The sequence below is a fragment of the Sorex fumeus genome, unplaced genomic scaffold, assembly GCF_029834395.1.
Source record: "Sorex fumeus unplaced genomic scaffold, SorFum_2.1 ptg000086l, whole genome shotgun sequence".
Lineage (NCBI taxonomy): Eukaryota > Metazoa > Chordata > Mammalia > Eulipotyphla > Soricidae > Sorex > Sorex fumeus.
This window is the reverse complement of record NW_026606143.1, coordinates 14695567-14712243: the sequence shown is the minus strand read 5'-3', so window position 1 is coordinate 14712243 and position 16677 is coordinate 14695567. Positions and strand designations below refer to the sequence as shown.

Below are 16677 nucleotides of genomic sequence, written 5' to 3'. Positions count from 1 at the left end.
GATATGGGACTGAATATTTAATAACAAAACCATGAAATGAATAATAATATATACCAAGCACCTATTTTGTGCCTATATGAAGGCTACAAGGAGTATTAATATAATTGCATTTAATTCACATACAGAATGTTTGGTGAATTCTTTTTTTATTCACACTTCTCCAGAAAAAATCTCAGGAAAGCATTTTGTAATATACAAAGGAAACGGAGCTATGCCTTTTGGCTGTTCCTATTGTTGCTACTACTGAGTGAGGTATTTAAGAGTATTAGTTATTCTGATCAAGACATCAGGATTTATGTACTCACAGTTTGGGACGTGAAGACTTTTAAACCTGTCTAGATGTGTCCCCCCCACACCAAACATGTAGAAAGGGACAAGTGATATTGGATTCATGGTTTTTAAATAAAGAAATGTTAAGGCCAGAGAGATAGCAATGGGAATAAAGAAATTGTCTTGTATGTAACTGGACAAAGATTTATTTTCTTTTCATTATAAAAATTTTTCAAGAGACTAATACACCTATTATGAGGCTTGGTTCAGCAAAGACTTAAAATACTTTGGAATCTTTTTTTAAAAAACCTACCAAGTAAGATCTAATGTAAATCATTCCTCGATTACTTTCAGAAAGAAGTCACTTTCCTCCACCTAAAAGCTGGTTTTGAGTCACACTCTGACCTCGACCGCAGTATGAGGAAGATGAAACCCCATTGGGGACGACATGAGTATGGAACAGGGATTAGTCCTTCACCTCCAGGAAGACTCTGAGGCAAGAGTTTGTGACTTAGGGTTTGACTGTGTCAGCACTGGCAAGAAAGACAATCCTGTCCAGCAGCTTTGAATGAAAGGTGTGAACAGGGGCCTGTATGGCCCTCCATGATAAGGCAGGTTGGTGGAACCCCATTTCCCAGCAAGCCCTGCACCGGAAGGGTCAAGTTCAAGAGTTCTAGTGAGGGACTGGAGAGCTAGATCAAGAGTTAAGGCACTTGCCTTGGCATCCTGCTGACCTCTTGGTTCAAATCCCCGGTATTACATATGGTTCCGTAAGCACCACCAGGGATCATAACAGAGCCGGATGTGTGCCTCAACCCCTCAAAAAGAGAAGTTCTAGGGTGCCAAGCACGCTGGGACCTTGGTTAACACCACTTCAGAGGTGAACACTGTAGGAGGGCTGACTCAGTGGCTTCCCTGTTCCACACTTAAGCCAGACACAAGCACAAGCCTGAGGTGAAATTTCATTAGAAGGTGTCTGGAGAGCTCCCCACACAATTCTGACTTTCAAAGTGTAGAAAAGGAAGAGCAGGTCACGAGGCCACTGCCCCATACCTCCTAGGAGTACCCTTGCCTCCTGCAACCACCAGGGGCCCCAGAGCCACTAGTCTAGGGGGATTCTGGACCAGCAACTGTTCCCACTCAACTTGAACTAATTTATACAGCTTCATGGTGGCCAGGGCATCTTCCAGAGAGGAGTGACCACTTTTCCCAGCCTGGATGTCCCAGTTCAGAAGAGTCTTGGTGAGGTTTTTCACAGACATGGTGGCATTCTCCGGGGAGTCGGCCCTCTGGTTGAGTAGGGGGATGCGAGAGGTGTCCTACTGACATCTGAGAGGTGAGGCTCATGGGGTGGAAGTGCTGCAGGTCCTTGAAGTCGTTGTGGATGGCATGGTTCACCACTATCTTCCCTGTGAGGAGCTTCAGGATCTGTCCCGGTGCCACCTTGAAGGGGGTGGCATTCACCACGTGCTGCTTCTTGATCCCACTCCACCTGATGCAATAATCCATGATCTGGCGGGGCTGGCAGATATACTCTTCATAGAGCACATCACCCTTGTAGCTGACAATGCTACTGCGGGCCAAGGAACTGACATGGCCCTTGGGCCCTGTGCCCACCATCTCACAGTCAATCGCCACCATCTTGCTCAGAATCCTATGGAGTGTGGCAGGGCACTTACTCTCCGGGGGACCTTGGGTGGACAGCAGTGAGGTGCTCTTCTGAGAAGGCTTCTTTGGAAGGCCCTTCTTCTTGGAGCATGGGGGGGGGTGGCTCTTCACCTTTGAAAGGGCACTCTGGAACTCCCCTAGTAGATCCACTTTGGCCACCACAGAACCAGCTTTCTGTGAAGGGCCTGGGGTCAGCCAAGGCACCTTAGCTGTCCTGTCTTGGGCTGGCTCAGCTGTGCTGCTGGAAGCAGTGGACTTCTTTTTGGGGAGAGAGGCAGCCTTCCTCGAGCCATTCCCTCTGGCCACCTCCCCATTCTGCTGCTTTGCCTCCAAGCGAGTTTTAGGTGCCTGCCTTGTTAGAGGGCTGATTCTTCTTGGCCAGAAGACCCTTCCATTCCAAGTGCTGCCACTTCTTGACAAAACTTCGGTGCTTGGCATTGCCCTCAAATCCCTTCGTAGGGGGAGGCTTGCCGAAGTCCAGGTTGAGTAGTAAGGTAGACATGTGTCGGGCGGATGGAGGGCAATCAGCCGGGAAGAGTGGCTTAGTGGGAGGAGGACATGGGACTCCCTCTCTGCTGAAGGCCAGAGAGCAGCATCAGGAGACTCACCATTCGCCCTACCTCCCTGACAGGCCTCTCCAGGCCCGGAAACGCCAGGCGCCAGATACAGAAACAGGAGTAAGCCACGGCTGAGAACCCCGGCTGGCCAGCGCACAGGATGGACTGTACCAGCAGCCCCCCCCCCCCCCCGCAGCCTAGGGACTCCTCGAACAGTGGCAGTCCGGGGTAGCAGTGGCGTAGGTCGGGCTTGCACTTCCTGATCCCTCAAGCCTGGGGGAGGGCCCCCTCGAAGGTGTGCAGAGGCCTCTACAGCCAGAAACATGCTGGACAAAGATTTAAATCCCTGCCACTGCATATAGTCCCCCAAGAACTACAAGGGGATGTCACTGAGAACAGAGTCAGGAATAGTCCCTGAACACCACCAGGGGTGGCCCAACTCTCCTGAAAAGTAAGGAATATTATTCCCTAAGCAGAAAATAAAGTAATAAACTCAGTTTTTGTAAACTGTAGAGAAACAAATAATGGAATTATTTACTACTTGAGTGACATGAATAATACTCTGTACTTCTATGAAGACTGGAATCACAGAGACACATAAAGAATAAGTATTCTATGGAGAGACAGTATGAACTACCATATCTCTAGAGAATCCACTTGTCAAGATAATAGCAGAAATTTATGCAATGCTCTTAGGAAAGGCTTCAAGTCATGACTACATGTGACAGAATCAACGAAGACTTCAGAGGAGAAGCTATATCTAATTTTAAAATAAAAGACATTTGTTCTAAGTTCCTAGATAAGAAAGCAAGAACACATTCAGTTATGTGTCTTCCCAGTGAAACCATGCATTCCCTCTATCTCCCTATGCTTGGAGGGACACAGATTAAGAATCACTCATTCTGCTCAAGTCATAGCACTGTAGCACTGTCCTCCTGTTGTTCATCAATTTGCTCAAGCGGGCACCAGTAATGTCTCCATTGTGAGACTCGTTGTTACTGTTTTTGGCATATCGAATACACCATGCGGAGCTTGCCAGGCTCTGCCATGTGGGCGGACACTCTCAGTAGCTTGCCGGGCTGTCCAAGAGGGATGGAGGAATCGAACTCAGGTCAACCTCGTGCAAGGCAAGCGCCCTACCCGCTATGCTATCGCTCTAGCCCCTTGCTCAAGTCATAAATGTGTTTGTTCTCTGAGTTTCTCCATGTTGTTAGGCATCTGTGAAGGGACACAGTAAAAGCAAACAGTGGATGGTTAGAGAATCTACAATATCTATGGCTCTGGTTAGGGCTAGTTCAGAGAGAACGAGGAGTCCTGTTGGAGGGGGTGGAGGTGGAAGGTCATGCAGCTAGTACAGGAGTTAAGATGCTTGGCTTGCATTTGGAAACACTGGTTCAAATCCCCAGCAACAAATATGGTTTACCAGCACTGTGATGGTTATTCCTGAACAGGAGTCAGGAAAAGCCACTGAGCACCAATGGATATAGTCCCAAAAAAAGCAAAAAAGAATCTGAAGTTAGCACAATCCAGCTCAAGAAAGGTCATGCATGTGATGATCCAGAGATTAATTCATTTGAAATCACGTGACCAGAGTTGTGTTATAGAATGCTCACTTCTGAACAGTGAAAGTAACAAGGGCTCTACGGTAGGTAGGGTGTTTGTATTACATGTGATTGGCTGAGGTTTTATCCTTGACAGACCACCTTCAGGTCTGTCAGACAGACAGAGCAGCTTCAGGTATCATTCCTGAGTTCAGAGCCAAGAGTAAGCTCTGAACATGTGACCCCAAAACAAAAACAGAAAAAAAAACTCTTAAAAAAGAGAAATGAATTATGATCACATGAGAAATGGATGCTAATACGTATAGGATTTCAGTAACAATTGATGAATGCCAGTAGTAGAGTACTTTCAAAAAACAAAAACCAAAATGAGTGAAACACATCTTGTTGTTTCAAGCTTAAGAGCACTTACGAGGTAGAATAGTCTAGATGTGAGATATGTTTGGATGTAGGAAATTGCAAGAAGACAAGACTAGAGACATGTTCTATGCTCTTATTTTGGAATTGGGGAAATCATTAAGGCATTTGCTGAGGTGACAATTTTAGTTTAGTTTCCCCTTCTAGGAATAAACCTCTGTCCTGTCCAATTTTAGCCTTGCACCTGTGTTTTTGACTCACCTCTTGTTTCTTCAAATTTCTCCTATTAACATCGTTTGCTTTTCTTTAACTTTGGTCTTCTACTTTTTACACTTTAATCCCTGAGTTAAGTACTAAAGAAAAAACAAATATGTACACATTTCTTTATCTAACCTAAATATTTCCTTGTATTTTAAAAACAATCTTTCCGTTACTTCATACTCATACTTAACTGAAAGAAAAAAATCTGTCTGTGTTATTAGCATCTTCCATTTAAGACCTTACATAGGTCCGGATACTAAATATCAACTTATCGGTCTTAATTCCTGATATCCTTCTTCTATGGGTCAGATTGACGAGTAGACCTTAATTCTACTCTTGATATTATTCACCCCATTCTAGAATAAAAGAATAGGTCTCAGTATAAGATATTTTGGATCCACTGCATTAAGTTTCATGCATTTATGTCTTTTTGTTTCTTTAGCAACTCATTAGTCCTTTGTCTTTGCTTTATATTTTTTCATAGTCCAATATAAGAAATATGTATGGGATGAAAACATTAAATGTGGGTTGTCTGGAGCGATAGCACAGTGGAGAGGGCATCTGCCTTGCACTCTGCAACCTGGGTTCGATTCCAGGCATCCGATATTGTCCTCTAAGCACCGCCAGGAATTATTCCCGAGTGCAGAGCAAGGAGTAACCTCTGAGCATCATTGGGTGTAACCCAAAAACCAAAAAAAATATATATATATTTATAAAATGTAAAAATGATATTGTTTTGCTCAGTGAGCTTTAATATCTGTTGAAGGCTTGTCTTGGTTTCTGCTTTTCTGACAGACCTAACTATAGTGCTTATATTCTGTATCAAAAAACTATTATGAATAGGGGTTGGAGTGATAGTATAGCAGGTAGGTCATATGCCTTGCGTCTGGCTGACCTGAGTTCTGTCCCTGATACCCCATATGGTCCTAAGGCCCAGGTGTGGACCAAAAACAAAAATGAAAACATAATAAGTAAAATATAGCTGGTCTAAATTGATTTTAAAAGAAATTTGATGAATCATTGTTTATAGGATATGCATTTTAAAATTCAACAAGTCAGTTACACAATTGATACATATTGTCTAAAATAAAATGTGTATATTGCCCTCATACTAAAGAACATTGTAGGATCTTTTTTATAATAATGGTTTAAAAAAATCTAATGAGGACTAGATGCATCATAAAAATATTCCAATTACCATCTAATGAAGGATCAATAATTTACAAACCATGTGCCAAATCTTGCATGGAGTCTATTTTTTTAATTGTTTCTTGTTTACACATATACTCATTTATTTGCATATTATTTGGATATTTGCAGACCACTAGAGCAACTAGGAGCATATATTAAGATTTTAATCATTGTTATATTTTGTTATACTTCCCACCTATAGAATTGCACTTCAAAAAAAATCATCTTGCATACATGCATCCAGTATTCTTAATTATCACGGTATATCACAGTCCTCCCGTTGTTCATCAATTTGCTCGAGTGGGCCCAGTAACTCTCCATCATGAGACTTGTTGTTACTGTGTTTGGCATATCGAATACGTCACGGGTAGCTTGTCAGGCTCTGCCATGCGGGCAATATACTCTCGGTAGCTTGCCGGGCTGTCTGAGAGGGGCGGAGGAATCAAACTCGGGTCGTCCATGTTGGCCGCTTGTAAGGCAAACGCCAATTTATAATATATTATGAATGATATTCCAGCTTATAGATTTTTTGGAACTTTAAATGTCTCCATTTTTACCATTTTTTTTAATGAAAAGTACTGTGAGGTTAATATTCATCAACAAAAGTATTTGTTTTCTTCCTACATTCTTTGATTTTATTTAAATTACTTTCACTGATGTATAATTTATATAAAATACACCCATATTAAATGTTCTTTTTGATACATTTTCACAAATGCTTGTGCCTATTTATCCATAATTTCTTAAATCAATAAACTGAATATTTCTTTCATTCCAGAAAATTATATCCTCTTTGCTATCAATGTACAGATTGATATTTCTTCCTGATTGATATTTCTTCCTGAGCACATCTAATTTTTAACTTTAAAATTTGTATTTATCCATGCTATAACTAAACATATAATATAATCTATTATGTCTTTCTTCTTTTACTTAACATGATGAATTTGAGATTCACCTATTATGTTGCTTATATTACTAACTTACCAAGCTTGTTTATTGCTGTGAAATTATTTGAAGTTTTCTTTCAAGGTAAAAGGTAAAAGGTAATCTTCAAATGTTTTGTAATTTCTAATTTTACTTTTTATTGTTTACACATAGCCTATATTGTGTAAACTAAATTGATTTTTGGGTAAATTGTGAAATTGGGGCTAAGGTTCATTTTTTTGAAGATACCCAGTTATTCAGTACCATTATATGAAGGACTTTCTTTTCCTTATTTATGACAATATATCAATTAATTATAAATGGGATTTCTTTATAGGTGCCTAATATAGCACATGTATCTATAAATTTATCCTTATACTAGTAACATATGTTATTAATTATTTGTGGGAAGCTGGCCCTTTAACTGACCAAGGGCCTAAGTGCCTGTGCTAGGTGTGGTCATCTTGACCTACGACCCCACGGCAGGCACAGCCTGTGCTATGTATGGTCGTCTTGACCTACGTGACCCCGCAACAGGCAAAGCCAGTGCTATGCATGGTTTTCTTGATGTATGGTTATCCTGAGAGAACATCTGTTATGGCTGTCAGTAATAAAAAGAAGTAACTATCTCGTGTCTGGTACGTGATGCATATAAATTTTATAAATCATATGGACATGGCCCTTTGTGTATCTACCTCATGTCTGGTAAATCACATGGACATGGCCCTTTGTGTAACTACCTTGTGTCTGGTACAAGATACGCATAAACTTTATGCGTGATATGTGAAAACAAACCTTCCTAACCATATATGGGCACGACCTTTTGTGTAGCTGCCTCACTAATGGATATAAACCCTGATTGCCCCCAATAAAGTCTGTCCCTTTTTCTCTCTGTTTCAGAACTGCATTCTGTCTCTTGTGTCTTGTGTTCATTCGGTTGGTCCCTCCTTGCAACCTACGGATCCTAGGGCCACCTCCGCAGGCCGAAGAGTGGTTTTGCGGGCCCCCCGCAATTATTGTAGTTTTATGCTAAATTTTTAATCAAGTAGTATAAATTCACCAATATTTTTCTTTTCTACAAATATCAGCAATCCTAGGTCCTTTGCAATTTTATATAAGATTTAAAATCAGCTTATCAATTTCTTTCCCCTCAAAAGACTACTTCCTAGGATTTTGATTGAGATTATATGGCGTTTATATATTATAAATTAGGAAAATTTTACTACTTCATTTTGTTAAATTTTCAACTCAGGAACTTGTTAAACCTGTTCGTTTTGACTTCTTAAAAATTTTCAGCAATGTTTAGATGTGTAGATACAGCACTAAATAAATTAGCTGAATTATGTGAAAGTCAAATAGGAGAAGTGAAGTTATACTTCTTAGGTAACCAAGAAGTTATGTGATATCACACAACAGTCAGTACACATTTTTTAACAAAAAATTGCATTTTTAAAAAATATTGAGTAACAACAGTGGCCTAGTTGAAGTTAAAGAATATGCCTTTGATATCAACTAATTTTCTTTTGCAACTCTTTTAAAACCAACAAGTGCTGGCATGGAAGCAATGTAGATATTGTGGTAGTGAACTAGAATTAAAACTTTATCAGAAATTCTGGAGGGTGAGCAATTCTTAAATGAGGAGAACATTAAAGTGGATGAACATCAATGTCTAGGATTCTTTTTTGGCAATACCCAGAAGATTTTGAGGTCAAATTGAGACAGGAGAATGATTTTATAAATGAAAAAATTGTAAACTGGCAGTTTAGAGCGATAGTGCACAATGGCAGGATGCTAGTCTTACTCACAACCTACCCTGCTCACAGTATTCAATCCCCTGCTTACTGTATGCCCCCCTGAGCCTGCCTGAAGTGATCCCTGAACATAGAGCCAGGATTATGTCCTGAGTACCGCCAGATGTGGCTCTAAAACAAACAAAAAATTGTAAACTAAACTTAGGTAGACTAAAGGCAGAAAGAAAAGATAAGAAAGAATACGCAAAATGAAAAAAGAAAATTATCTTTCATTTCTGTACATCAACGATGAAGGCCATATACATGACTCAGTTAATATTTAATATCAGCTGTTCATCATGCTTTAATTCCAATGCCATCTGTTATATAAGGAAGAAATTTTTTTTTAACTACAGGGATTTTATTCTTTGTTTATTTTACACATCAAGGAATTACTCATAATTCCCTCTTCTTCAGCAATAATAAGAAATTTTATGTTATTGTCAAGTGTGACTGTCTCCAAGATTAATTGCAAATGTTCTTCTTTTAAACTAATGTTTGCAGATGGCTTGTTGAATATGATTGTTTTTAGCATTCAAAGTAATAGTATAGTTTTTAATTCAAATAGGGGTACATTTGTTGTTTGCCTGAGGACTCAAAAGAGAGTCTTGATCTGTGGTTATGGATGTGCCAAAGCACCTGAGGGTAATTCAATTCTGTGCATTGTAGAAGTATCATTTAGATTTTTCTCTTCAAATATAGATGCAGTTACATTGGCAATCCTGTTTTCTCTTAGGCCATCCACTACTGATGCAAAATGCCAAAGGCAATTTGAGACTAACAATTTCAATGAATATTTCTGGCATGGTCTTTACCTTCTTTGAAAATGTCCTTAAGCAGGGATGGGATGTACTTCTGAAAAGTGACAATATATTTTTGTAACTTTCTTGCTTTTTTCAATTTCCTAAGAATTGATATGAAGGATTAAATGATTCAAAATAACAATCAAAAAGATACATACATAAATACATATATATCTAGATCTAGGTCTATATATCTGTGTGTGTATGTGTGTATTTCAAACATTTATTTGGTTCCTATTTTATGAATTGTTGAACTAATTTAATTCATATTTGAAGTTCAACCAACTTCATGAGATAAATATTGTTTAAATGTTTTTATTTATTTTTTATCAGTCTAATGATCATCTACCTGTTTAGATATCCAACTCAAACATTGGTGAAGAATTTGTAAAAGATTCTTCAATTTGCTATTTAAATATCGCAGTGCTTGATCTTTTAAAAGTGAGTGAGGTGGAATAAGTATCCAGATAAATCAAGGGTTTTGGTTATATAGTTAATAATTCCATTTCAGAATATACCTAATGAAATGTCTGGTAAAAAATATGGAACCCAAATGCTGCTAAAATAAATACAAGCTTTCAGGGAAGATACGGCATTGATTTAAACAATAAGCTAGCATCATCTAAAGCAAAAGTAATTGTATCAAGATTTAAAGTAGGGTGATGTATTAAATATGGCTTAATTACAAATATGTGAATGTTTGAATTATGTACTGGTTTTTCTTCTGAAAAAAAAATCAACAGCAAACTAGGAGACAGGTTGTTCAAAAGGTTCAAAAAGAGGTTGTTGTTCACAGATGCTCGTGGAGGATAGCATGTTAAGTAAAATAAGTCAGAGGGAGAAGAAACAACACTGAATGACCTCACTCATCTGTGGTATATAGATAAATAAAACAAAGGAATAGACTGTATAGAAAAAATAACAAACCCTTTGCTTTTGGTTCCAAAGCTTAACATCAAGCAGGGAGGGGAGGAAAAGGACTGGGCAATAAAGACCTGGCTAGAGATGAATTAGGGACAGTGGTAGAGAGTTTGGGGTACTTTGATGGCTATTAGAGAATAATAATGTTGTACATTAAATATATATTTTAACATTATTTGTAACCAATTTCATCTTACACAAACTATAATTGATAAATGTAGTGCCAATATGAACTGAGTATGAAACAGAACCCAAAGAATAGAAGAATGAACTCTGAAACCAAGATGTCTGGATTTGACATTTGACACGTGGTTCAACTATTGTGTGTAAGTTTCTCTGTCAGTAATGTGAGTGTAACTTAGTACCTACCTCCTCAAAGTGTTAAGAGGATTGAACATTATGGCTTATCAGAGGATTAATCATTATGGTTCAAAGAATCCACAGTAGTTTACATGACTTGGAATCATTTTATAATATTATTAAAATTATTTTTATAATACCAGTGTTGTGCATGTTAAAATTTGTCAATTTTGAGACTTTTTAAAAATTTTCTATTTTGAGATAGGCTTCTGGCTTCTGATATGAGAAAATTTTAAGAGAGTTTGTGATCCAGCCATTTGAACTGGAATAGAATCATCTGCCTGTATAATCACAAAATGGGGTTGTGTCTGCCAATTTCCTTGGGAACCAGTGAGGTGTAAGTAAGAATGAAGATGCCAGCATTTATTCACAGTTTCCTGTATCTGATGAAGATAGACCTTTATATAAATGATATGAGCAATAATTTAGGTTTGGGGGACCCATGTATGATAAACAGACTATCCCTAACTCTCCATTTACCTTAAATAAATCATCATTTTTCAGTTTTTCTACTTCTGAGTATCTAACTTGCCAAAAGCAGAGACAAAGGCCAGGAATCTATTATAAGACTGAGAGAGATGACAGTGACCTACCCACTAGCAAGTTGATCATAAAAAATACCTTATAGTGGGTATGGTGCCGCCAGCAGGTCAATCTGTACCTGTGAGGTGAGTGCATCAGCAGCCTGACGGCAACGTCAGACATTCAGATACCCCAAAACTGCTGCTGTGCCTTTGGCCAGACCCCAAAAACTTGGGGCAAAGTTTACCAAGAAAGTAAACGGCCAAAAGTGAGGTATGTGGGAGACACACCCACAAACCACCTCCGGCTCAGCTATATAATTGGAGGCATGGCCTCTCTGGTTCCTGATCGAACTGCTTAATGGCCATGATCCTAGAGACTCAGAAGCGAATCTGGGAACCCAAAGGCTTTTGGCAGAAATGCGTCCTGTTCCTGCAGTAGGTTACTGGTGCTGGGCCACTCCAGGTGGGAATAGGTTTTGTGCCTTGGCCTGTTCACCCTGACAGCCTGGTGACCACCATCCTCCAAAGGCCACTGGACAGTCAGGTTTGGGCCTGCAGTGACGAGACACACGGGGCCTCACCACATGGGGGTGGAGCTGACTCTTTCTCCCCATCCCAACGAGACCCCAAGTCATCGCCTAGAAACGGCGTCTCTGGCTCCTGATCAAGCTGATTAATGGCCATGATACCAGAGACTCAGAAACAAATCTTGAAACCCAGCAGCTTTTGGCAGAAAGGCATTTCGACTGCATACAAGATGGCCGCCTGCTCAGAGCTTATTGGAAAGCCAGGTATGAGCCGGCGGTGACCGGGCAACTGCAGTCTCATGGAAAGGAGGGCAGTACTGGCTCGTCCTTCACGCCCTACCGAGGTCACGAGTTGTCCCACCCTGCCCCCCACAAGCAGCTCTCTCACACAACTATGGCTCCAGAGGCAAAAGGACTTAATCCAGAGCCTGGAAGCTTGCGGCAGAAAAGTGAATGGACCATGCATTAAACTACGGCGCTATGCCTCCCTGGGAGGGAAAGGGTGTTGCTCCCCTCCGCCTCCGCCCCCCCCCCCCCGGCAGCAAGGTGGCCGCCACCTCAGAGCTTATTGGAAGGCCAGGTATAAGCCGGAGGTGACGGGGCAACTGCAGTCTCATGGGAAGGGGGACGGTACCAGCTCGTCCTTCACGCCCTACCGAGGTCACAATTTATCCCCTATGAGCAGCTCTCTGGCATGGCCATAACACCAGACACACAGAAACCAATCTCGTAATTATCTGGCTCTTTGCAGAAATCCAAAATCGTGGCCGTGTGACATTATATGATTCTCATAACCAGCTATAGAAAACAAAATATTTCACAATGCCTTTTCAGTAATTCTGATTGTTTGGGGGGAAATTCTAAACAATAATGGTGTATCTTTTGTCGAAATAATGAATGTAATCAATGTAGAGAAGAGTTAAGTAGAAATTATCTGCCTCACAGGCATTTGGAGGGGTGGGAGGGGGGTATACTGGGGTTCTTGGTGGTGAAAAAGGAGTACTGGTGAAGGGAAAGGTGTTTTATCATTGTATGACCAAGACTTAAAACTGAAAGCTTAGTAACTTTTCCCACAGTGATTCAATAAATAAATATAAAAAGAAAAATAAATTTTAAAAAATTAAGGTGGAGTTCATGCCCAATTCAATCAGCTAATCAGTAGCTGAATAAATAGCAGTACTCCTACAAAAAAAACACTTTATATTATTTAGGGAGCAATTATTTATTCTTTTACCATGACTGGACTTATATAATCCCTCATTAATTAACATGGTATCCACACACATTGTGTAATCTATTTCACAACAAAGATGTAAAGGAATCTCACCCTGCTAATCCTGATTTTACTATGTACCACGATACACAGCAATAGACAGAAGTGTGAGATCCTTTTGAAAAAGTTCAACACAATGCCCTTATATGACAACACATTGTGAATTTGGTTATCTGCACTGAAATTTTTAGTACATGCTGTGAGCCAATGGCAGGAGCATGATGCCCTTTGTTTCATAATCAAACTATATAAGGCAATGTTCTTAGAGGTAGAAATAGAAGTGCCTCTTCAATATTTCATCAGTGATAACATATAAATAAATTCATGGGCTCCAGTCATAGTAACACTGTGATTTCCTAGTTTCAAGTGAGTTTCTTCTCCAAAGCAGAATGTTTCTAAAATATAAAAATTCTTCCAATAAAATTGAAAGATCAAATTGCCAATTATTTTACTTAGGATTCATCATGTTAGTAGATTACTATAATGACTATATTACTTGATCCCAGTTATTGAGAGGAAACAGAGAGACTGATGCAAAGTTGGATCAAGGTATAAATGCATTAAATATGGGATTCAAATGACACTCTGGGGGATTTCTTTGTACTTCTGAGTTTGAAGGAAAAAGTTGATAGGAAGTATAGCAATCACAATACCCACAAAACTCAAAGGATTTCAACCCTTCAGAAAAAAGATGCTGGGTCATACCTCCAATTAAATGATTCACATCAATCTGAGGACAAAGTAATTCTAAAAAAAACCATGACACTGTGAACAATTTCAGGAATCAAGAATCTAGAATCTGAGCATGTTTTATTTTGCTTACTAATATATGCGCCAATTTTGATTCCTTGTCTTATCTTTGTATACTGTTTCTGTAAATCTCTGTAGATAAGTTTATAATTTTTTTGAGATTAATATATGATCAAAGGGTTTGTAATTTGGGTATAAGGGGAGGAAAACATCACTCAGTAACGGACAAAGTCTATTGGAATCTGTTGTTTCATTTGGTAAGTAGAAGAACAAGGCATTTTCTTTACATAAGAGATTGTCATATCTTGTTAGGTGAAAGCAGGGTCTGTTGCCATCTGGTCATCATTTGAGAGTTAAGTGTGGGCAAAACTGGCATGTCATAAGTATTGAATTGTCAAAGGAGTAGATTATCAGATTTTCTGTATCAAATCAACATAATAGACATCCTGATTTACATTTGCTTCTGCATCACAGGAATTTTTGAAATTTTATTTCTGTCATTCTTGCAGACAACAGAGTTTGGAATTATGTTTTCTCAATAAGAATATTTTATCAATCTAAATTCCACACAGTATGGGAAGGTGGAAGAGAAGAAGCTATTTTTTCTCCAACAGCATTTCTGACAGATTCTGGCGACACTGAAAATATGTTTACTTTTCACTTTAGCATGAGTTCCTGTTAATCACTTGCTTAGTTCTACCAGCCGCTGAGATAATCACCAGTAGCTTCATGTGATTCCTGTCTTCCCAGATTTTCTTAAAGCTAAATGTGCTATTTCTTTGAATCTTTCTCCTACAGCATTTAAGTTTTTCTTTGGATTTTGCTTTCAATGATTAATACTCCAATTTCCTATATTAATGTACTTTCTACTTGAGATAACATGGTATTGGTTAGGCTGACTGATTTCTGATAGGTATAATCAAGGAACCGTATCCTATATTGAGATCAAAAGATTTAAAAAGTTCAGAAAGAAAGTCATTGTAGTGCAGGGAGATAACTCAAAGAGGTGGAGTGTAAGCCTCGCATGTATAGGTCCTGAGATTAATACCTACACTGCAAAGCGCTCTTTCTCAGCACCAAAAACCTCTGCTACTACTAGGCCTAAGTAGTATGGCACCTTCAGCCTGAGCCTACACAACCCCCAAGACCTGAGGACTGGGTAGGTAAAATAGACACAAAAGAAAACAAAACCTGGATGCAGAGAACTAGTATAGTGACTTAAAATTGCCTGAAAGTACTAGGTCACAAGTTCAATCCCTGGTCCTAACCACAGGCACCAAGCAAGATATGGGCAACATTGTTGTTCGGCTCTGTTTTCAATCCCTGACATTGCAATAATATCAACGACACTGAAGAGAAGGGATGAGAGGGAAGGGATTGCTTAATGGCATGCATTTTGTCAGACCTAAGCTGGAGAAATCCTTAGGAAGGTAATATTGCAGATAGGTGTGTAAACTCAAGAAGGGGCATGGCACACAGCGGTGGTGGCCCTATCTCTCCCGCCGCCCACGTTCAGTAGTCTCACCCTTCTTTCCCCACCCCCGGGAGGTCTATGGCATTGGGCAGGCAAAGGAAGGAACGAGGGCCAGATTGGTTGGTCTTAGTCGCAGTTTATTCCAATCCTCTCTCCATCCACATCAGTCTCTCTTCTCTGCCTCTGCCTCTGCTTCTTCCTCCCCCATGCTACTTCATTCTCCTTCTCCACCCCCCTTCATCCTCCTTCTCTTCCTTCTGATCCCACAGCCCACTCTTACAGTACCGTTAAATCCCAAAGGTTGAAGTAATGATTAGAAATAGGTGTGGTCACAATCAATAGAGGTAGAATTCTTAGCCTCAGGGAAAGTCACTCCTAGGACAGATCCTCGCTCAGCAGGACAACCCACCCTAGAGCAGAATCTCATGGGTGTGTTTCTCCTCTCCTTGTCTGACAAGCATATAAGCATATATAATATAAATCATTTTGTATGGATACAGTAAGAAATATCTTAAAGGGTCTGCACGGGACGGGCACGGAGGCCCAGCTCTGGGCAACCAAGCGAACGGCTCCTATTCCAACCAGGTACAGCCCGCGCCCAAGGGCCTGGGACCCTCTGTGCGCATGCCCAGCTAGCTCCACCTCCTAGAAAGCCGGTTTCACCCCTGGTCTGCGCAGGACGGGCACGGAGGCCCAGCTCTGGGCAACCAAGCGAACGGCTCCAATTCCAACCAGGTACAGACCGCCCCCAGGGGCCTGGGACCCTCTGTGCGCATGCCCAGCTAGCTCCACCTCCTAGAAAACCGGTTTCACCCCTGGTGTGTGCGGGAAGGGCACGGAGGCCCAGCTCTGGGCAACCAAGCGAACGGCTCCTATTCCAACCAGGTACAGTCCGCCCCCAAGGGCCTGGGACCCTCTGTGCTCATGCCCAGCTAGCTCCACCTCCTAGAAAGCCGGTTTCACCCCTGGTCTGCGCGGGACGGGCACGGAGGCCCAGCTCTGGGCAACCAAGCGAACGGCTCCTATTCCAACCAGGTACAGCCCACCCCCAAGGGCCTGGGACCCTCTGTGCGCATGCCCAGCTAGCTCCACCTCCTAGAAAGCCGGTTTCACCCCTGGTCGCGCGGGACGGGCACGGAGGCCCAGCTCTGGGCAACCAAGCGAACGGCTCCTATTCCAACCAGGTACAGCCCACCCCCAAGGGCCTGGGACCCTCTGTGCGCATGCCCAGCTAGCTCCACCTCCTAGAAAACCGGTTTCACCCCTGGTGTGTGCGGGAAGGGCACGGAGGCCCAGCTCTGGGCAACCAAGCGAACGGCTCCTATTCCAACCAGGTACAGTCTGCCCCCAAGGGCCTGGGACCCTCTGTGCGCATGCCCAGCTAGCTCCACCTCCTAGAAGGCCGGTTTCACCCCTGGTCTGCGCGGGACGGGCACGAAGGCCCAGCTCTGGGCAACCAAGCGAA

The 16677-nt window shown here is 41.2% G+C and overlaps 1 pseudogene; it reads right to left on the bottom strand.

Annotated features, from left to right (window-relative positions):
- Positions 1-1301: 1301 nt before the first annotated feature.
- LOC130039251 (interferon-stimulated 20 kDa exonuclease-like 2) lies at positions 1302-2440 on the bottom strand (annotated as a pseudogene).
- Positions 2441-16677: the final 14237 nt, after the last annotated feature.